A 22,804-nucleotide genomic window follows, 5' to 3' on the forward strand; every position below is an offset into this window, starting at 1 on the left:
GAAGGGTCGCAAACTCGCAACATGCTGTCAGGTTTCACGAGGACTAAAAAGTTGAATGTAAATGAATTGTGTTGCCATATGGATCGCTTGGTTGTTTGTAAATGAATTTAAATGATTGTATTCCGCCCCCTGTAAACTGCTTAGAACCCTGCGGCACAAGGCACTCGGGGAGATTGCTGGATCTCAACTCTTCTCCCAGAGCTCTGTTTGCTATAGAGTTGTCTCTCTTACCTTCCCAGAGTCTTTGTGAATTTATTTTCACTAACAGTGGATGCAAAGAGGATGTTTCCACCGATGGGGGAGACTAGAACTAAGGGCATGATCTTCGAATAAGGGGCCACCCATTTAAAACTGAGATGAGGAGGAATTTCTTCTCTCAGAGGGTTGTAAATCTGTGGAATTCACTGTCCCAGAGAGCTGTGGAAGCTGCGACATTGAATATATTTCGGACAGAAATAGTCAGTTTCTTAAACAATAACGGGTTAAGGGGTTATGGGCAGCGGACGGGGTAGTGGAGCTGAGTCCATGATCGGATCATCCATGATCTCATTAAATGGTGGAGCAGGCTCGAGGGGCCGTGTGGCCGACTCTATCTCCGATTTCTTATGTTCCTTTGACTAATACACATCAACATCCTGTGGGTCACCATTGACAAAGTAGATGTGGCCAAGCCTGCCTAGTGCAGTCTGTAAAGCATGAGATTTTTAATTTTAAGGTCATGCATTCGAGCCCCACCTTTCGTGAATTATTTTCCTTAAACCTTTCTGTGACTTTCACGGGAATTAACCCACACATTCAAAAAGGAGTTAGATATGTCCCTTATGGCTAAAAGGATCAAGGGGTATGGAGAGAAAGCAGGAAAGGTGTACTGAGGGAATGATCAGCTGTGATCATAGTGAATGGTTGTGCAGGCTCGAAGGGTCGAATGGCCGACTACTGCACCTATTTTCTCTGTTTCTGTGTTTCCCCTTGTGGGGGAATCTAGAACTTGGGGGCACAGTTTCAGAATAAGGGGTCATAAGAACATAAGAAGTCGGAGCAGGAGTAGGCCACATGGTGCCTCGAGCCTGCTCCACCATTCAATACGATCATAGCTGATCCCCATAACCCCTTATTCCCTGAAGTTTTAAGGGTCGCCCATTTAAAACGGAGATGAGGAGGAATTTCTCCTCTCAGATGGTCGTGAATCTTTGGAACTCTCTGCCCCAGAGAGCTGTGGAGGCTGGGTCATTGAATATATTTCAGGTGGAGATAGACAGATTTTTGGAAGAGGCCATATGAATTGAATTGGAGAACAGAAAAGGGGCGATCACACAACTGGGAATGTACGAGAGACCCCCGAACATCCAGAGGGAGATATAGGGTCTGGTTATTGTGATTCAGCAAGGAAACTATCGATCCTGGAGGACAAATACCCTGTTCAAAAGGAAACGGAACCAGCCTCTCCAATTGATCAGTTAATTAATTATGTTTTCGCGTGAAAGCAACATAAAAGTTGAACAAAACTTATTCGCCCAACCCTGAACCCACGACCCTGAGATTAAAAGTCTCATGCTCTACCGACTGAGCTGGCTGGGCTTGGAAAATGTGGGATCCTTGACGTATGTCAAATATTGTGGGTGGATTAATAATGATTGAAATCATGATTGAGTATCTCACAGCATTGAATTATGGAGTTCCTGCAGTTGGCATTTCTTTAATTGTGCAAAAGTAGATTGTGGGTTCATGAATGATGTTTTTCCATGAACGCTGCATTAAATTAAAATAAACGTAATCACCCAACGTGGGGCTCGGACCAACGACCCTGAGATTAAAAGTCTCATACTCGACCGACTGAGCTAGCCGGGCTTCTGCCCAACGCAGGTTTTTATCACTCATTGCAGCCAGGCGCCTGTTGGCTCCGCCCCAGCTGTTGAAACTTGCTGTTGAAACTTGTGTTGTTGTTATCACGTTTGCTTTCCAAGCAAAAGGTCCCTGGTTCAATCCCGGGCAGAAACATTATGTTTAAACTTTCTGTGGATGAACAATCGGAGGCGAGTTTAGTCTCTCGGCAAATGCTGCCTGACCTGCTGAGATTTCCAGCATTTGCTGTTTTTATTTGCTATTTATTCTCCTGGCAAAAGGGCTCCCTTATTCATTAATTGCTCTTTATTTCACTTCAATAAATGGATAACATTGACTGAGAGAAAACGGATCCACCGGGCACCTTTTGCGTGTGAGGCCAACGTGATATCCGCTACACTGCAGTCCATCAAAGGGCGAGAAACCACTGAATATAAAGGATGAGCTCACAAATATCAGGGGCAGTGCAGTCTGGTCAAAGTCACAGCCTCCTTTCTTATTCAGCAGAGGCATGAACGGGAGTCAGACGCCACAAAGTTTAATTAAAGACACAAATACAATAACACTTGTAAATCTTTTCAGTGTAAAATTCTTTCACTTTATTTGAAATCCTATTGCGTTGAATCTGCAAATACGCACGGTGGGATATTATCTTCACTGCTGATTGTATTTTGTGTGCACGATACGAATAACCGGTGCTGTTAATGTTGATAATACATTTGCCCCAGATCCCTGAAGACTTTGAACCAGAAAGCTAAAATACGGTGAGTAAAATGGGATATGGTTTTCGAGTTAAGATGCAAAGCACAGGACAAATGATCGAAGTATGGACTGTTCCTGAGTTAGCATTTGTTTGATTGTGCAACAGAATGTGAGTGGTTAATTATTGATGGTTTCCCGTGAAAGCAAGAGAAAAGTTTAACAAGAAATCATACGGTGCCTGTCAGGTGAGCGCTGCTTGTGATACCTGGTAGGAATGGGAGGGGATTTTAAAGCCCCTTGTATTGCAGAACCTTCATATAGACGAACATCTCCAGCTCACTGTGTAGGTCTCATGGTGCAACGGTAGTGTGTCTGACTCCAGATCCGAAGGTTTAGTGTTCAAATCACTTCGGGGTCACTGTTCTCTTGGATATTTTTTTCCAGAATTATTATTTCCTTGGCTGTTTGGCAAGAACCAGACCCTTGCTTCAAGGTCTGTCTCACGATTTCCCCGGTGTCAGGCCGAGATACGCCTTCTGCCCCCATTTATTTCATGTGACAGGACACAAAAGTTCAAAATCAACCTGCAGGTGGCCACAGGCAGCACTGAATATTCAGGATGGCCGAGAGGTCTAAGGTGCTGTCTTCAGGTCACTGTTTCCTCTGGAAATGTTGGTTTATGTCCCACTTCTGACATTTCTTACATTCAATCATTCAGCGGAACCCATTTGTTTTGTCACCACCAGCTCCTTAAAAGTACGATTCAGCAGTCCACCTGCTCGCTTAACATTTCCGTCTGACCTGGTACTGAAGTTTGTTCATTCTTTTGTAGACCGTCAATCATATATTTCGCCCTGAGCATGTGAGGAACTTTTATCCCGATCTTATTGGGTTTAATTTTGGTAAACCGGGGCTGAAAGTGGCGATGTTTCTGCAGTGTAACGGTTAACACGTTCGCCTCACACGCGAAAGCACCTCGGGCGGAAATATTTTTTTGGAGCTTTCTCATGCATGTTCAGAGGAGAGTTTGTTCTCCTGTGAAAGGTCAAGAGATCATAAGAACGTAAGAGTTAGGAACAGGAGTCAGCCAATCGTCTAATTTTCAAGTTTTCAAGATCTTTCCGCCTGGTTTCGGACCGGGGTCCTTTCGTGTGTTCGGCAAATGTGATATCTGCTACACTACGGAAACACTGTGATAGAATCTATCTGAGGATAAAACCACAGCTCTAAACAACACAGCTAGCCGAGATTTCAGGAACTGGTTTTAAGAGAATAGAATTAGGGTGCTATATTTAGGAAGGCTGTATTTGTGGCCTTCGACAGCGTGGACCATTTTCCATGCTGCGGGAGCCGACTATAAGCAAGGGCAGACATCGATGACAATGTCCAACACCGCCTCCAGTGTGACAGCACAGCCTTCGATCAACTGAGGAGCAGAATGTTTGAAGACCAGGACCTCAAATCTGGCACCAGGCATATGGTGTGCAGGGCGGTGGTGATACCTGCCCCGCAGTATGGCTCCGAGACATAGAAACATAGAAAATAGGTGCAGGAGCAGGCCATTCAGCCCTTCTAGCCTGCACCGCCATTCAATGAGTTCATGGCTGAACATGAAACTTCAGTACCCCCTTCCTGCTTTCTCGCCATAACCCTTGATCCCCCGAGTAGTAAGGACTTCATCTAACTTCCTTTTGAATATATTTAGTGAATTGGCCTCAACTACTTTCTGTGGTAGAGAATTCCACAGGTTCACCACTCTCTGGGTGAAGAAGTTTCTCCTCATCTCGGTCCTAAATGGCTTATCCCTTATCCTCAGACTGTGACCCCTGGTTCTGGACTTCCCCAACATTGGGAACATTCGTTCTGCATCTAACCTATCTAAACCCGTCAGAATTTTAAACGTTTCTATGAGGTCCCCTCTCATTCTTCTGAACTCCAGTGAATACAAGCCCAGTTGATCCAATCTTTCTTGATAGGTCAGTCCCGCCATCCCGGGAATCAGTCTGGTGAACCTTCGCTGCACTCCCTCAATAGCAAGAATGTCTTTCCTCAAGTTAGGAGACCAAAACTGTACACAATACTCCAGGTGTGGCCTCACCAAGGCCCTTTACCACTGTAGCAACACCTCCCTGCCCCTGTATTCAAATCCCCTCGCTATGAAGGCCAACATGCCATTTGCTTTCTTAACCGCCTGCTGTACCTGCATGCTAACCTTCAATGACTGATGTACCATGACAGCCAGGTCTCGTTGCACCTTTCCTTTTCCTAATCTGTCACCATTCAGATAATAGTCTGTCTCTCTGTTTTTAACACCAAAGTGGATAACCTCACATTTATCCACATTATACTTCATCTGCCATGCATTTGCCCACTTACCTAACCTATCCAAGTCACTCTGCAGCCTAATAGCACCCTCCTCGCAGCTCACACTGCCACCCAACTTAGTATCATCCGCAAATTTGGAGATACTGCATTTAATCCCCTCGTCTAAATCATTAATGTACAATGTAAACAGCTGGGGCCCCAGCACAGAACCTTGCGGCACTCCACTGGTCACTGCCTGCCATTCTGCAAAGTACCCGTTTACTCCGACTCTTTGCTTCCTGTCTGACAACCAGTTTTCAATCCACGTCAGCACACTACCCCCAATCCCATGTGCTTTAACTTTGCACATTAATCTCTTGTGTGGGACCTTGTCGAAAGCCTTCTGAAAGTCCAAATATACCACATTAACTGGTTCTCCTTTGTCCACTTTACTGGAAACATCCTCAAAATATTCCAGAAGATTTGTCAAGCATGATTTCCCTTTCACAAATCCATGCTGACTTGGACCTATCATGTCACCATTTTCCAGATGCACTGCTATGACATCCGTAATAATTGATTCCATCATTTTACCCACTACTGAGGTCAAGCTGACCGGTCTATAATTCACTGTTTTCTCTCTCCCTCCTTTTTTAAAAAGTGGGGTTACATTGTCTACCCTCCACTCCATAGGAACTGATCCAGAGTCAATGAAATGTTGGAAAATGACTGTCAATGCATCCGCTATTTCCAAGGCCACCTCCTTAAGTACTCTAGGATGCAGTCCATCAGGCCCTGGGGATTTATCGGCCTTCAATCCCATCAATTTCCCCAACACAATTTCCCGACTAATAAAGATTTCCCTCAGTTCCCCCTCCTTACTAGAACCTCTGACCACTTTTATATCCGGAAGGTTGTTTGTATCCTCCTTAGTGAATACCGAACCAAAGTACTTGTTCAATTGGTCTGCCATTTCTTTGTTCCGCGTTATGACTTCCCCTGATTCTGACTGCAGGGGACCTACGTTTGTCTTCACCAACCTTTTTCTCTTTACATACCTATAGAAACTTTTGCAATCCACCTTAATGTTCACTGCAAGCTTCTTCTCGTACTCCATTTTCCCTGCCTAATCAAACCCTTTGTCCTCCTCTGCTGAGTTCTAAATTTCTCCCAGTCCCCAGGTTCGCTGCTATTTCTGGCCAATTTGTATGCCACTTCCGTGGCTTTAATACTATCTCTGATTTCCCTAGATAGCCACGGTTGAGCCACCTTCCCTTTTTTATTTTTACGCCAGACATGAATGTACAATTGTTGTAATTCATCCATGCGGTCTCTAAATGTCTGCCATTGCCCATCCACAGTCAACTCCCTTAGTATCATTCGCCAATCTATCCTAGCCAATTCACGCCTCATACCTTCAAAGTTACCCTTCTTTAAGTTCTGGACCATAGTCTCTGAAATTACTGTTTCATTCTCCATCCTAATGCAGAATTCCACCATATTATGGTCACTCTTCCCCAAGGGGCCTCGCACAATGAGATTGCTCATTAATCCTCTCTCATTACACAACATCCAGTCTAAGATGGCCTCCCCCCTAGTTGGTTCCTCAACGTATTGGTCTAGAAAACCATCCCTTATGCACTCCAGGAAATCCTCCTCCACCGTATTGCTTCCAGTTTGGCTAGCCCAATCTATGTGCATATTAAAGTCACCCATTATAACTGCTACACCTTTATTGCATGCACCCCTAATTTCCTGTTTGATGCCCTCCCCAACATCCCTATTACTGTTTGGAGGTCTGTACACAACTCCTATTAACGTTTTTTGCCCTTTGGTGTTCTGCAGCTCTACCCATATAGATTCCACATCATCCAAGCTAAGGTCTTTCCAAACTATTGCATTAATCTCCTCTTTAACCAGCAATGCTACCCCACCTCCTTTTCCTTTTATTCCATCCTTCCTGAATGTTGAATACCCCTGAATGTTGAGTTCCCAGTCCTGATCATCCTGGAGCCACGTCTCCGTAATCCCAATCACATCATATTTGTTAACATCTATTTGCACAATTAATTCATCCACCTTATTGCGGATACTCCTTGCATTAAGACACAAAGCCTTCAGGCTTGTTTTATTAACACCCTTTGTCCTATTAGAATTTTGCTGTACAGTGGCCCTTTTTTGTTCTTTGCCTTGGGTTTCTCTGCCCTCCATTTTTCCTCATCTCCTTTCTGTCTTTTGCTTTTGTCTCCTTTTTGTTTCCCTCTGTCTCCCTGCATTGGTTCCCATCCCCCTGCCATATTAGTTTAAATCCTCCCCAACAGCACTAGCAAACACTCCCCCTAGGACATTGGTTCCGGTCCTGCCCAGGTGCAGACCGTCCGGTTTGTATTGGTCCCACCTCCCCCAGAACCGGTCCCAATGCCCCAGGAATTTGAATCCCTCCCTGCTGCACCACTGCTCTAGCCACGTATTCATCTGCGCTATCCTGCGATTCCTACTCTGACTATCACGTGGCACTGGTAGCAATCCCGAGATTACTACTTTTGAGGTCCTACTTTTTAATTTAGCTCCTAGCTCCTTAATTTCGTTTCGTAGGACCTCATCCATTTTTTTTACCTATGTCGTTGGTACCAATGTGCACCACGACAACTGGCTGTTCTCGCTCCCATTTCAGAATGTCCTGCACCCGCTCCGAGACATCCTTGACCCTTGCACCAGGGAGGCAACATACCATCCTGGAGTCTCGGTTGCGGCCGCAGAAACGCCTATCTATTCCCCTCACAATTGAATCCCCTATCACTATCGCTCTCCCACTTTTTTTCTTGCCCTCTTGTGCAGCAGAGCCAGCCACGGTGCCATGAATTTGGCTGCTGCTGCCCTCCCCTGATGAGTCATTCCCCTCAACAGTACCCAAAGCGGTGTATCTGTTTTGCAGGGGGATGACCACAGGGGACAACTGCACTACCTTCCTTGCACTACTCTTCCTGCTGGTCTTCCATTCCCTATCTGGCTGTGGACCCTTTCCCTGCGGTAAGACCAACTCACTACACGTGATACTCACGTCATTCTCAGCATCGTGGATGCTCCAGAGTAAATCCACCCTCAGCTCCAATTCCGCAACGTGGACCGTCAGGAGCCGGAGGTGGACAAACTTCCCGCACACATTGTCGTCAGGGACACCGGAAGTGTCCCTGAGTTCCCACATGGTACAGGAGGAGCAAAACACCCGACCGAGCTCTCCTGCCATGTCTTAACCCTTAGATACACTTAAACTGGTAATAACAATGTTAAAAGTTACTGACCAATATAAGAAGAAAAAGAAAAACTACTCACCAATCACCAGTCAATCACTTACCCCCTAGGCTGTGACGTCACCTTTGTATCTTTGCCTTCTCCCTGTAGCTGCACCGGTACGCCTCTCGCCGACCCCGGACTCGCGCTGCTCCGAGCTCCCGCCTCCTCGACTGACTGCTCGAACTGCTCGACTCCCGCTGGCCTTTATAGGCCTCTCGCCGACCCCGGACTCGCGCTGCTCCGAGCTCCCGCCTCCTCGACTGACTGCTCTATATACTATATGGACTATATACAGCAGACATCTCAAATCACTGGAGAAATACCACCAGGGCTGTCTCCGCAAGATCCCGTAAATCCCCTGGGAGGACAGTCCCACAAACATCAGTTTTCTCGCTCAGGCCAAAAACCCCAGCAATGAAGCACTGACCGTACTCGACCAGCTCCGCTGGGCGGGCGACATTGTCCACATGCCCGACACGAGACTCCCTAAGCAAGCGCTCTACTCAGAACTCCGACATGGTAGTCAAGCCCCAGGTGAGCAGTGTCATTTATTTCACACTACTCCATATAACTGTACCTTACCATGCTATAAATGACTGTAACTAGATATGACCTGTAACCACAAGCATACTTTACCACCAGGGGTGCACTTGCAGGAGACACTGCATACCTGTTCCACACAGGTATATAAAGGCAGGTCTCAGGCAAGTGTGGCACTCAAGAGCTGTGAAATAAAGGTGCAGGTGCAGAGTGACCTTGACTTCAGCATGTGCCTCATGTAAGTCTGCACTGCAGGGTCAGGACTTTACAGTGGCGACGAGTTACGGGATCACAGAATCCACAGAATGGCTACCAACGGCTCAGATGAGAAATATAATGCTGGAGACAATTGGGAGGAGTTTATAGAAAGGCTCCAGCAAAGCTTTGTAACCAAAGGCTGGTTGGGCGAAGATAAGGCAGACAAGAGAAGAGCCCATCTCTTGACCAGCTGTGGCTTGAAAACATACGCCTTAATGAAGGACTTGCTAGCACCCGAGAAACCAGCAAGCAACTCGTTTGAGGAGTTGAGCACACTGGTGAGAGATCACCTGAAGCAAGCGAGCAGCCTACATATGGCCAGTCACAAGGTCTACAACTACAAACGCTTTGTGGGCCAGAGCATACACGACTTTGTGGCGGAACTTCGGACGTTGGCGAGTTTATGAGTGTTCTCCAATGAACTAAGGAGAGAAGTACTGAGAGACTTTTTTATTGAAGGAATAGGCCACGCAGGCATATTCCGAAAGCTTATAGAGACCACGATCCTGACCCTAGAGGCAGCAGCACTGATCGCAGAGACATTCTTGGCAGGAGAAGAAGAAACAAGGTTGATCTACACTGCGGGTACGACAACTAACGAAAAATCGGAACAAGGGGTTCACAGCTTGAAACAAGCCGCTACCCCCACACACATAGAAAGGCAGGAGAGCAGGCCTTCAACAGGAGGCTGTGGCGCCAGAAGCCATCAAGGGCCAAATGAACAGCCATTCACACCTCATCAACCCACAATGCGAGCAATCAACTTCAGAATGAGAGAAGCTCAAGAGAGATCAGCCAGACGCAGCTCATCCTTCGGAAACAATGGAAGCGGTCTGTGCTAGAGATGTGGGGGAAGGCACTCAACAAGGGTGTCTCGATTTCAGCATGCTGTTTGCAGAAACTGCATCTTTCCAGGACATCTGGCTCACGTGCAAATAAACAGCAGCTCGGCTGGTATTCGAATCAGAAGGGTCGGAAAGCGGACCAGAAGAAGGTGGGGACAGTGCACGGGACAGCGAGGTACAGCGGGTCAACACGATCAATGTCCACTGTTCTTACAACAAGATGCCTCCAATAATGATGAGGGTCCTACTCAACGGGATACCCGTCAACATGGAACGGGACACGGGAGCTAGTCAATCCCTCATGAGCGTTCAACAATTTGAAAAGCTGTGGCCGCACAAAAGCAACTGACCAAAACTCACGAGGATCGACACCAAACTAAGGACCTTTTCCAAAGAAATCGTCCCAGTCCTTGGCAGCGCCAGGCTCTCTGTCACACAAAAAGGGACAGTGAACCGATTTCCATGTGGATTGTCCACCGAGATCGCCCAACATTGTTGGGAAGAAGCTGTCTGGCAAAACTAAATTGAAAATGGGATGATGTTCACACCATGTCGTCAGAGGAACGGACCTCCTGCTCAACAATTCCAAGTCGTTTTGAACATCTCTTTCTGCCTTCAAAGGGGCGAAAGTTAAAAGCTACGTCACACAGGATGCCAGACCAGTTCATCACAAGGCTAGAGCTGTGCCTTATGTGATGAGGGCAAAGATTGAACACGAACTGGACTGGCTTCTGCGGGAAGGCATTATCTCACCCGTGGAATTAAGCGACTGGGCAAGTCCCATCGTCCCCGTCATGAAGCTTGATGGATCCGTACGAATTTGTGGGGATTATAAGTCAACCATAAACAGAGCCGCCCTACAGGACCAGTACCCGCTGCCCAGAGCGGAGGATCTATTTGCCACATTGGCTGAAGGAAAACTTTTCTCGAAACTCGATCTCACATCTGCGAATATGACGCAAGAACTGACCAAAGAGACGAAGCTACTCACCACCATCAACACACATCGAGGCCTTTTCATGTACAATCGATGCCCATTCGGCATCAAGTCGGCAGCTGCTATATTCCAGCACAACATGGACAGTCTGCTCAAGTCCATCCTGGGGACGGTTGTACTTCAAGACAACATACTTATCACGGGCAGGGACACCGACTCCCATCTCTGCAATTTAGAGGATGTACTTGGATCGGGTAGGCCTAAGAGTTAAAAAAATCCAAGTGCCTGTTTCTCGCGCCCGAGGTTGCATTTTTGGGCAGAAGGATTGCCGCTGATGGAATCTGCCCAACAGAATCCAAAACAGAAGCAATTCGCCTGATACCCAGGCCCCGGAATGTCTCAGAACTGCGCGCCTTTCTCGGGCTACTCAATTACTTTGGGAACTTTATGCAGAACTTAACCACGCTGCTGGAGCCTCTCCATGTGCTACTCAGGAAGGGGTGCGAATGGTTTTGCGGGGACACCCAGGAACGCGCCTTCAATAAGGCATGCAACCTTCTTTGTTGCAACAGTGTTTTGGTTTTCTTTGATGCAGGTAAAATCTAGTTCTCACATGTGATGAGTCAGCTTATGGGGGTCGGGTGTGTTTTACAACATGTCACTGATGCGGGTAAATGACAACCCATAGCTTACGCCTCCAGGTCACTTTCGTGGGCGGGGCTCGGGTACTGTATCGTTGAGAAGGAGGCGCTCGTGTGCGTGTACGGTGTCAAAAAGATGCACCAATACCTTTTCGGGGCCAAGTTCGCGTGAGAAACTGACCACAAACCCCTCACGTCCCTGCTATCCGAGTGCAAGGCAATAAACGCCATCGCCTCGGCGCGCATTCAGCGGTGGGCACTCATGCTAGCGTCTTACGATTATACAATAAGGCACAGACCAGGCACAGACAACTGTGCCGACGCGCTTAGCAAGCTATCCCTGGCGACCACGGAAGCGTCCGACGAACAGGACTATGAGATGGTCATGGCAATCAATGCCTTTGAATCCACAGGTTCACCCATGACGGCTCGCCAAATCAGAGCTTTGACGACCAGCGACTCCACGTTATCCCTCGCCAAAAGATGTGTTTTAACTGGTGACTGGGCAGAGAGTCGTGATGCCTGCTCCGAGGAGATCAAACCTTTCCATAGGCGCATGCATGGAATATCACTACAGGCAGACTGCCTGCTGTGGGGCAGCCGAGTTGTTATGCCCTTGCGAGGTAGAGAGGCGTTTGTCCGGGAGCTCCACCGCGAACACCCAGGGATCGTCCTGATGAAGGCGATAGCCGGATCCCACGTCTGGTGGCCTGGCATTGACGCGGTCTTGGAGCTCTGCGTCCGGCGGTGCACCATTTGTGCCCAACGCAGTATTACCCCCAGGGAGGCCCCACTAAACCCCTGGCTCTCGCACACCAAACCGTGGTCGCTGGTGCATGTAGACTATGCGGGCCCATTCATGAGCAAAATGTTCCTCGTAGTCGTCGATGCATTTTCAAAGTGGATCGAATGCTCCATTTTAAACTCGAGCACCACCTCCACCACTGTGGAGAGCCTTAGAACCATGTTTACAACGCACAGAATCCCTGACATATTGCTCAGTGATAATGGTCCGTGCTTCACCAGCGCAGAATTTCAAGATTTCACAGTTGACTACGGCATAAATCACTTTCAGACGGCACCGTTCAAGCCGGCCTCCAATGGCCAGGTGGAGCGAGCAGTGCAAATCGTGAAACAAGAATGCTAAAAATCCAAGGTCCCACGCTGCAGAGCCGCGACTGCTGCTGACATACAGACCTCGTCCGCATTCGTTGACTGGGGTTCCCCCCGCGCAACTATTGATGAAACGAACCTTAAAGACGAGACTCACTTTAATCCTCCCAGACATGCATGAAATTGTTGAGGCAAAGCGCCGGAAGCTAACTGATTACCATGACCGAAATTCGAGGGAGAGGTGGAATGAGATAGAGGACAAAGTGTTTTTGCTAAACTATGGCCGGGGTCCCAAATGGTTTGCATGGACAGTAACAGATAAGGAAGTAAAGAGGCTACTGTGGTACAAATGGACAATGTCCAAACCTGCCGGAGGCATGTAGAACAAGTAAAAAGTAGATTCACTGATAACACTGCAGAACCAGAGACAGACTACAAATTGGAACTCACACCACACCTGGTGGACAGACAGAGGGATCAACCTGACAAAAGGGCAGTCTCAACAGACAGCCCAGGCGAGATACCAGCAATCACACCGAAAGAAAAACAGGCACCAAGGCAAACAACTGAACCACAACTAAGACGCTCCCCGCGATAGCGTAGACCACCTGAGAGACTGAACCTATAAAGACAATAAGATCTTGGGGAAGGGTTATGTCATGTATCTCACACTACTGTATATAACTGTAACTTACCATGCTACACATGACTGTAACTAGATATGACCTGTAACCATAGCTTAATTTACCACCAGGGTGCACTTGCAGGAGACACTGCATATCTGTTCCACACAGGTATATAAAGGCAGGTCTCAGGCAAGTGTGGCACTTGAGAGCAGTGAAAGAAAGGTGCAGGTCCAGAGTGACCTTGCCTTCAGCATGTGCCTCGTGCATGTCTGTACTGCAAAGGTCAGGATTTTACAGGCAGAGGAAACGTTCGGGCACACACTCAAAACCTCACTGATAAAATGCAACATCCCCACCGGCACCTGGGAGTCTTTGTTCCTCGGGTTGAGTTGCCTGCGCTGCGTGATCCATGCCGGATCGATCATCCTCAGCCACGTGGTTTTTCACAGCACGTTTGCACATTCACTGGAGGTGCCCCATCGTTGTGCAGCCTTTGCACATGCAGTGCTTGAATAGACATTGATGGGCCCGATGATTACCCCCGCAGCAACAACAGGGTGCTCATAGATTCACATTCACCCCCGATGGCGCACTCTGAGTCATCACAGGTCTTGCAGCCACAGACGTAGACCCTGCCATATGGAGTTCGGCCTGCTAGCAACATCATTTTATGCACAGTACTTGCCGGTGAGCTTCGATGTTGAGCAGGTATCTGTTTGGTGTTTTCGTCCGTGGCCATGCATGCCTGGGCGATCGCGATGGCCCTGCTCAGGTCTACGGTTTCAGCAGCCAGCAGCTTTCGAAGAATGACCTCGTGGCTGATTCCCAGCACAGAAAAGTCCCACAGCATTTGCCCCAACGCAGCTGCAAAATCGCAAGGTCCCGTGAGGTGTCTCAGGTCGGTGAAATAATCCGCCAGGTCCTGGTCCCCGGAGCGATGGTGCGTGTAAAAACGATATCTGACCATGAGGATACTCTCCTTCGGCTTGAGGTCGTCGCAAACCAGTGTGCACAACTCTGAATACTCCTACTCCGTTGGTTTTGTTGCTGTGAGCATATTCTTGATGAGGCTGTATATTTTAGGCCCACAGACGGTGAGGAGAACCACCCAGTGCTAGGCCATGTTAGTGTCTCCTTCCAGCTCGTTGGCCACAAAGTACTGGTCGAGTTGCTCGACTTAGGTTTCCCAATCATCACCCTCTGCGGATCTCTCTAATATTCCACCAGCAGCCATAGTTGCGTGAAGGTTCGTATTCTGTTACTCGTCGCCAATTGTTGTGTGTAGAAGAACTCCCCGAGGCTACGTACTGTGACCTAAACTTCGTGTGACCTTAATCTTCTTTTTTACAACTCCAGAGTGCCTGAACAACATGGCAGCCTATCTTTTATACTGGCCCTGTGTGGGCAGGTGACCATTAGGACTCTGGTGGCAAGTGTTACAGAGTTAAATACATCGCATAATTGTTATCGTTAAGAAGTTATAATTCCAATGAATGCCTATATCGTGCGAAAGGAGCCTGTTTGTAGGACAAGGCTACATATCAGGAAGGAATGTAGTTAGATGACAAGGGAAGTGATACTCTGATTATATGTTTGGTGAATTAAAGAGTAAATGCTGGAATTACTGAGCAGGCCAGGCAGCATCTGTGGAGAGAGAAACAGAGTTAACGTTTCAGGTTAATGACCTTCCATCAGAAGTTGGGCAGTTGTGTTCGGTAATACTATTAAAAGTTTCAATTATCACGTAGCAGAGGTAAGGAAAATATATTAAATGTTTTATTTGGAACTGATAGTTTAGAATCCGATTAATTTTTGATCAATTTGTACACCGACCTGGGAACTGTAACGTGTTTGAGTTATTCGGCTAACATTCGCAAGGTTTGGGTATAAGTACTATTGTTAAGAGTATGTTTAATTATTGTCTGCTTAATAACTCTGACATTTAATGTTGCGGACCCTATTACTGCACTGTGCGTGTTCCAGCTCTGTTTGTAGCAGCGACCCCTTCAGTCCGTCGCTTACAGGGACAGTTGGATTCACCGTTTCTTTGTTTGGTGAAATTTCAAAGATTTAAAGCGGCGCACATCAAACTGGTCACCGACTCACTAACCGCTACACGCTGCTCCCGTGAGATGGAAGCCCAGTTGCTGTTTCAAGCTTGAACGCAGGTACAAGCAGAACTCATTCATAGAAAGTCCAAGTCCCTGAGGTACCTGATTATTTGCACCAAACTCCTTCGCAAAAAGTTGCGTTCGTGTGGGGTGATTTGGGCACATCTTTCCCCACACGACAACACTTCAAACATAACTCAACGGCTGTAAAGCGGTTTGGGGCGTCATGAGTTCCTGAAAGGTGTTGTAGAAATGCAAGTCCTTCTTTGCAAAAGTTCGATGCAATTTCAAAATTCTTGGCTAAACTGAGGGCTCGTCCAGGGTTTGAACCCGGGACCTCTCGCAAAATTCAAATAACAACCCCGAAGCAAGAATCACATCCCTAGACCAACGAGCCAACTGTTTAGCAAATGTGAAGATAAGGTGTAACCATTATTGAAGCATTTTTAGTGTGTTGCTGTTCTTGATCGGAGGAGCACATGAGACGGAATCAGTGACTTAGGTTTTCGACCTGTCTTCTGAAGCACCGCACGGTCCCACTCCGACAGTCAATGAGCTGTTGGGACATTAGTGTATCCAGGCTGCGGGTGGTCACCCCGAGCGCAGCAGAGGGGTTTCTGCATTAGTTCTGGGTGGGGACAGTATTTTTCCCGTTCTCTCTTCCTCTTGTCAATATCCCTGTGCTTTGGTTTCTCTATTTATTCCCCTGTCTCCGTTTCTAGTGTTTAAAAGGGAACAAAAGATGAAATGGGTGTCACTGTGGAACAGTTTCTCTCACTCAAAGTTAGACACACTACCGTTGCACCATGAGGTCTAGGTAGGTAGCCGTTGATATTCAGGTTCAGATATAAATATATATAAATATATCGACATGTATCGTAACTGTTCCCTGGTGGTCTAGGGGTTAAGATCTGGCGCACTAACCTGGTTTCAATCCTCGATCAATTCATCGCATGAAAATTATTGAGGTCTGTGAGAGGATTAATAATTGCTGTAATCACCACGAATACCAGTACAGTCATGTATCTCACACTACTGTACGTAACTGTGCCTTACCATGCCATATATGACTGTAACCAGAGATGACCTGTAACCACTAGCTTACTTACGACCAGGGGTGCATTTGCAGGAGACACTGGATACCGTTCCCAGACAGGTATATAAGGACAGATCTTCGGCAAGTGTGGCATTCGAGAGCTGTGTAATAAAGGCGCAGGTCCTGAGTGACCTTGATTTCAGTATGTGCCTCGTGTGAGCCTGTATTACAGGGTCAGGACTTTACAGTGGCGACGAGTTACGGGATTACAGAATCCACAGAATGGTGACCAACGGCTCAGATGGAAAATACAATGCTGGAGATAATTGGGAGGACTTTTTCGAAAGGCTCCAGCAAAGCTTTGTAACCAAAGACTGGTGAGGCGACAATAAGGCAGACAAGAGAAGAACCCATCTGTTGACCAGCTGTGGCTCGAAAACATACGCTTTAATGAAGGACCTGCTGTGACCCGAGAAACGAGCAAGCAAGTCGTTTGAAGAATTGAGCACACTGGTGAGAGACCACATGAAGGCAGCAAGCAGCCGACACATGTAAGCTACCTCGGACCCGTGTCAAAGCTCCCCGTACACCGAGCGCAGGCTTAGGAAAACCCACGGGGAGAGGATATCCCGGTCATTGGGCCTTCCAGCAACACTGAACAAGTGCCCGGTCTGAAACTTTCCAGTATAATAACTTGCAACAAGAGCATCCAACAGTCAGGATGGCCGACCAGTCGAAGGCGCTGCGTTCAGGTCTCCTCTAAAAGCATGGTTTCAAATCCCACTCCTGACATTCAGTGTTTTTAATAACAAACTCATTTGTTTGGACACCACTCTGAAGTGTTTTGGGACTTCCATCGAACTTATCAAAGTTACTTCACAAGCCGAGAATCGATCCCGGGTGGCTGCAACGAAAGGAATGGATTTGTGAAGCATTGAAAGGTGCCCTCGAAATATCTCGCACTGCTCATTTAAAAACACGGTTATAATTTGTTTCAGTGCAAAAGAAGGCAGGCTCGAAGGGCCAAATGGCCGACTGCTGCTCCTGGTTCATGTGTTCTTTTACAGTGCACAGAACAAATGATTAAATGATCAACTCTCCCTCAGTTCGCATTTCTTTCATTGTGCAAACTAATTTATGGGTTAATTAATGATGTTTTCCTGTGAAAGCAACATAAAAATTTACGGACAATAAATCGGCCAACGTACGGCTTGAACTCACAACCCTGTGATTAAGAGTCTTAAAATCTACCGACTGAGCTAGCCACGACTGCTTAAGTTGTATCTTCCTGTCGCTGATGGCTGCCAGGGACCTGTTGGCTTCGCACCATGGGTTCATCTCCAACTTCAAACCTCGAAACTGGCTCTCCTGATGTCCAAGCCCCTTGTATTGCAGAACCTTCATTGCGACGAAGATCTCCTGCTCACTGTGTAGGTCTCGTGGCGCAACGGTAGTGTGTCTGACTCTAAATCCGAAAGTTGTGCGTTCAAATCAGGTCGGGGTCACTGTTCTTTCAGACATTTTTTTTCCAGAATTAATATTTCCTTTGCTGTTTGGCAATAACCAGACCCTTGCTCCAAGGTCTGTCTCACTATTTTCCCGGTGTCAGGCAGAGATACGCCTGCTGCCCTCATTTATTTCATGAGACAGGAGACAAAAGTTCAAAATCAACCTGCAGGTGGCCACACACAGCACTGAATAGTCAGGGTGGCCTGACTATTATCCCTACCACAGTAGATCACCTCATATTTCTTACATTATACTCCACCTGACAAATTACTGCCCAGCCACTGAGCCTATCGATATCGCTTTGCAGATTGTTTGTGTCCTCCTCACAACTTTCTTGTCCACCGATCTTTGGATCACCTTGGCTACATTACCAACATGCAGAGCACAGAACCAATTATTGACCGACTGACTTTCCGTCAGTTAGCATTTCTTTCATTGTGCAAAAGAAGATTATCGATTCATTGACGATGCTATACCATGAAAGCAAAATAAAAGTTAAACGAAAATAATTTGCACACTTGAAAGGAATATTTTTGTTTGGTGCAGTTCCGGTCAGAGAAATGTTGTAAAAGGAACTTTTGGCAGAGAGAGGGATTGAGTATTTCAGCTTGTTGCTGAACACTTCTCTCTGGGCATAGAGCGAGGCATCAATTTCTGCAGTGCAGCAGTTATCACATTCGCCTCATCGCGAAAGTTCCCTGGTTCAAGCCCGGGCGGAAACATTATTTCTGAAACAAAAACTGGTTTTAAATGTTCATTGTTCATGTGACAATGGCCTCCTTCCGTGCTGTAAACTTCTCTGATTCCATGATGAGCAACGAACATTTAAAACCAGTCTCCTAAAATACAGAGTGTGTAAAATCAGAAAGGGAATAAAACTTCCTCAATGATTCAAGTTTCACAAATTATTAAAATTAAGTTGTTGAAGTTTCGACTGTCCCTCAGTGATCATGTTAGCATTTCTTACATTCTGCTAAACAATGCTATCGGTTAATACCAGCAGATAAAAGCCGCATTTCAAACCCGGAAACAACTCTTTCATTATTCACCCTTCCCAGTTCCAGTGCACAGAGGGTTATTCATACTCCATCCCAGAAACTCAAATCCAACTTCTGACATTCCTTATTTCGAATTACCAACTCATTTGTTTTGACACCACTCTGAAGTGCTTTGGGTCATCTGTGTAATTTAATTAAATTACTTCACTTTAATTAAAAACGGTGGTAGCAAAATTACTTCTCCAACTGGGAATCGAACCCCGGTCACTGTCGTGATCAAAATGTTTTTGTGAAGCATTTAAATATGCTCTCCAAAAATCTCGCATACCTGATTTACAAATAGGGTTACCATTTGTTTCAGTGTGAAAGAAGGAGATTGAAAATGACAACAAAGACACCAGGCAGCGACTACATTAAGACAAATTCAAACTTTTCACAAAGTTGGTTTTAGGAAGCAACGGCTGAGCTCAAGTTGGCACTAACCAGTCCCATCAGAATTTTAAATGTTTCTATGAGATCCACGCTCCTCCTTCTAAATTCCAATGTATAAAGGCCCAGTTGATCCAGTCTATCCTCATATGTCAGTCCGGCTTGCCCCTTATCCTTAGACTATGTCCCCTGGTTCTGGACTTCCCCAACATCGGGAACATTCTTAGTGCATCTAACCTGTCCCGTCCCGTCCAAATTTTAAATGTTTCTATGAGATCCCCTCTCATCCTTCTAAACTCCAGAGAATACAGGCCCAGCTGATCCAGTTTCTCCTCATATGTCAGTCCTGCCATCCCGGGAATCAGTCTGATGAACCTTCGTTGCACTCCCTCAATAGCAAGAAAGTCCTTCCTCAGAATAGGAGACCAAAACTGAACACAATATTCCAGGTGGGGCCTCACCAAGGCCCTGTACAACTGCAGGAAAACCTCACTGCTCCTATACTCAAATCGCCTCGCTATGAATGCCAACATACCATTTGCCTTCTTCATCGCCTGCGGTACCTGCATGCCAACTTTCAATGACTGATGAACCATGACACCCAGGTCTCGTTGCACCGCCCATTTTCCAAATCTGCCGCCATTCAGATAATATTCTGCCCTCGTGTTTTTGACCCCAAAGTGGATAACCTCACATTTATCCACAGTATACTGCATCTGCCATGCATTTGCCCACTCGCGTAACCTGTCCAAGTCAACCTGAAGCCTCCGAGCGTCCCCCTCACACCTCACACCGCCACACAGTTTAGTGTCATCTGCAAACTTGGAGATATTGCACTGTTACATGTTCATTACATGTTACATTGAACATTCTGAATTAGACACCTCTTGTAAATTGCGTGCAATGGGCAATGATTCAACAATTAACATAAGTACCTAAGGAGCAGGAGTCGGCCATTCGGCCCCTCGAGCCTGCTCCACCATCGAATAATATCGTGGCTGTTCTGATCTTGCACCCCTGCTCTTTTTATACTCCTCTCGAGTTTCTGCAGTGTCGAGTTCTCGCTATCTGTCCTAAGCTTCCCTTTTTCCTTGATCTTACCCTGAGTGTCCCTTGAGGAATTTTTATCCCCTGTCTGACTTTACTCATTCTGTGTTTTAGGAGACTGGTTTAAAATGTTAGTTGCTCGTCATGGAATCAGAGAAAATTACAGCACGGAAGGAGGCCATTCGGCCCATCGTGTCCGTGCCAGCCGACAAACTGCTCCCCAGCCCAGTCCCACTTTCCAGCTCTCGGTCCGTAGCCCTGTAGGTTACGACACTTCAGGTGCACATCCAAGCACTTTTTAAATGTGCTGAGTGTTTCTGCCTCGATCACCCTTTCAGGCAGTGAGTTCCAGTGATTTCCCCTCAAATCCCCTCTAAACCTTCGATCAATTATTTTAAATCTGTGCCCCCTGGTTGTTGACCACTCTTCTAAGGGAAACAGGTCCTTCCTATCCACTCTATCCAGGCCCTTCATAATGTTATACACCTCAATCAGGTCTCCCCTCAGCATCCTCTGTTCCAAAGAAATTAAACCCAGCCTATCCAATTTCTGCTTAGAGCTAAAATTCTCCAGTCCGGCAACATCCTCATAAACTTCCTCTGTATCCTCTCCAGTGCAATCACGTCCTTGCTGTAAAGTGGTGATCAGAACTGCATGCAGTACTCTAGCTGTGGCCTAACAGTTCAAGAATAACCTCCCTGCTCTTGTATTCGAAGCCTCTGTATAATCGATCTGGACAGCAGCCTGTACTGTCGAGAGGTGATCGTGGGAGGCTGAGCCTTAGTGGAATCGGAGAGGAGGAAGTTCTCTGCTGATCAACATGCAGTCATCCAAAATTCCTCATTCTTTAGGCGGGACTGTGTTACTGTAAGTTGGGGTGGATTAGTGAAAGAGTCCATGTCATTACTGGCTTGCAACAAAAGCTATTTACCCAACGTGGGGCTCAAACCCCCAATCCTGAGATTAAGAGTTTTATGTTTGACTAATTGAGCTAGCTGGGCTTTGCAAAGCTATGGTACTTGTTGTATCTCAAATGCTGTGGTTGGATTAATGATTGAAATAATGACTGAATATCTCACAGACTTGAATTATTTTTGCCAACTTGTCATCGGGAAAATTCTTCCTGCATCCTCGTGAACATTGTCTGAACTGCCTACAATGTAAGTATATCCCTCCTTAAATATGGAGACCAAAACTGTTAGCATTTCTTTCATGGTGCAAAAGAAGATTAATTCCCGTGAAAGCAACATAAAAGTTTAAGGAAAATAATGCACCCGACATGGGGCTCGAACCCATGACCCTGAGAATAAGAACCTCATGTTCTGCCGACTGAGCTAGCCGGGCTTCTCAACATCGCTCCAGTCAATCCCCTTCAGTTAGTGGTCAATGGTGATCCCAGGCTGTTGATGGCGGGGGATTCGGCGATGGTCATGCCGTTGAGAGCCGGGCCTTCTGAAGTTGCATCTTCCTGTCGCTGATTGCTGCCAGGCGCCGGTTGGCTCCGCCCCGTGGGTTTATCTCGAACTTCAAACCACGAAGCAGGTTCTCCTGAATTCCAAGGTGTGTACGGAGATCAACCATCAAAAGCTCTGTCATTAACCACAGGGGGTCCGCCAATTTTCTGATCGCAATGCGCTTTCAGTCCTTGTCCTTAAAATTGGGGAGTTTAATGACTTTGAAAGGAACATTGTTGTTTGGTGCAGTTCCGGTCAGAGAAATATTTGTGAAAGGAATGTATTGCAGAGAGAGGGATTGAGCGCCTGTTGGCGGAAACATTTTTGAAATGAAAACTTGTGGACGATAAAATGGAACAAGAGCAGTCCGGGGTACATTGTCACATGATGCAAGCTATCTCGGAACCGGACCAAAGCTCCCCGTATACCGAGCACCGGCTCAGGAAAACCCCGGGTAGAGGATATCCAGGTCACTGGGCCTTCCAGCAACACTGAACAAGTGCCCGGTCTGAAACTTTCCAGAGTAATAACTTGTAACTAGAGCATCCAACAGTCTCTTGGGATCCCTTGGAACTTCAGGTGATGCGCTCCCTGGTGGTGGAACATGGGAGTGAATGCTTTGCAGAGACACAACATCACTCCCCTGCCAAAGTCAAAGTAAAAACTTTTTACAAGGTGAGGCGGTCGGGAGCCTTTCTTTCCCTGGTGGACCGCCTCGGTACAAATGTCTGTTCTGGTGTGTTGGTTGTGCCCTCGCTGGGCTGGTGTGTTGTTGGCCCTGCAGTGCTGCTGGGTGTGTCTGGCCTTGCTGGGCTGTTGGGTGTGATGAGTTCTATTTCCCGGTCCGTGGTGGTGGCGTTGATCTTTTGGGTGTGTGTTGCGGGTTCGAAAAAGTGGTGTCTGCTGTGGGTTGTTCTGGGCAGCCTGTGAACCACAGCCTCGTTTGGTCCAGGTGCTTTCTGCAAATTTGTCCATTGTCTAGTTTGACGACAAACACCCTACTCCCTTCTTTAGCGATCACCTTGACCGCGATCCACTTGGGACCATGTCCATAGTTTAGCACATACACAGGGTCATTCAGATCAATTTCCCGTGACACAGTGGCGCGACCATCATTT

At 46.9% G+C, this 22,804-nt stretch overlaps 2 non-coding genes across 2 annotated transcripts; both read right to left on the reverse strand.

Moving 5' to 3' along the window:
* Positions 1–1,775: 1,775 nt before the first annotated feature.
* trnak-uuu (transfer RNA lysine (anticodon UUU)) lies at positions 1,776–1,848 on the reverse strand. The gene has a single exon. It is a non-coding gene; the product is annotated as a tRNA-Lys (tRNA).
* Positions 1,849–21,503: 19,655 nt separating this feature from the next.
* Positions 21,504–21,576, reverse strand: trnak-cuu (transfer RNA lysine (anticodon CUU)). Its single transcript has one exon. It is a non-coding gene; the product is annotated as a tRNA-Lys (tRNA).
* Between the last annotated feature and the right edge of the window lie 1,228 nt (positions 21,577–22,804).

The sequence above is a fragment of the Pristiophorus japonicus genome, chromosome 33 (assembly GCF_044704955.1).
Source record: "Pristiophorus japonicus isolate sPriJap1 chromosome 33, sPriJap1.hap1, whole genome shotgun sequence".
Classification (NCBI taxonomy): domain Eukaryota; kingdom Metazoa; phylum Chordata; class Chondrichthyes; family Pristiophoridae; genus Pristiophorus; species Pristiophorus japonicus.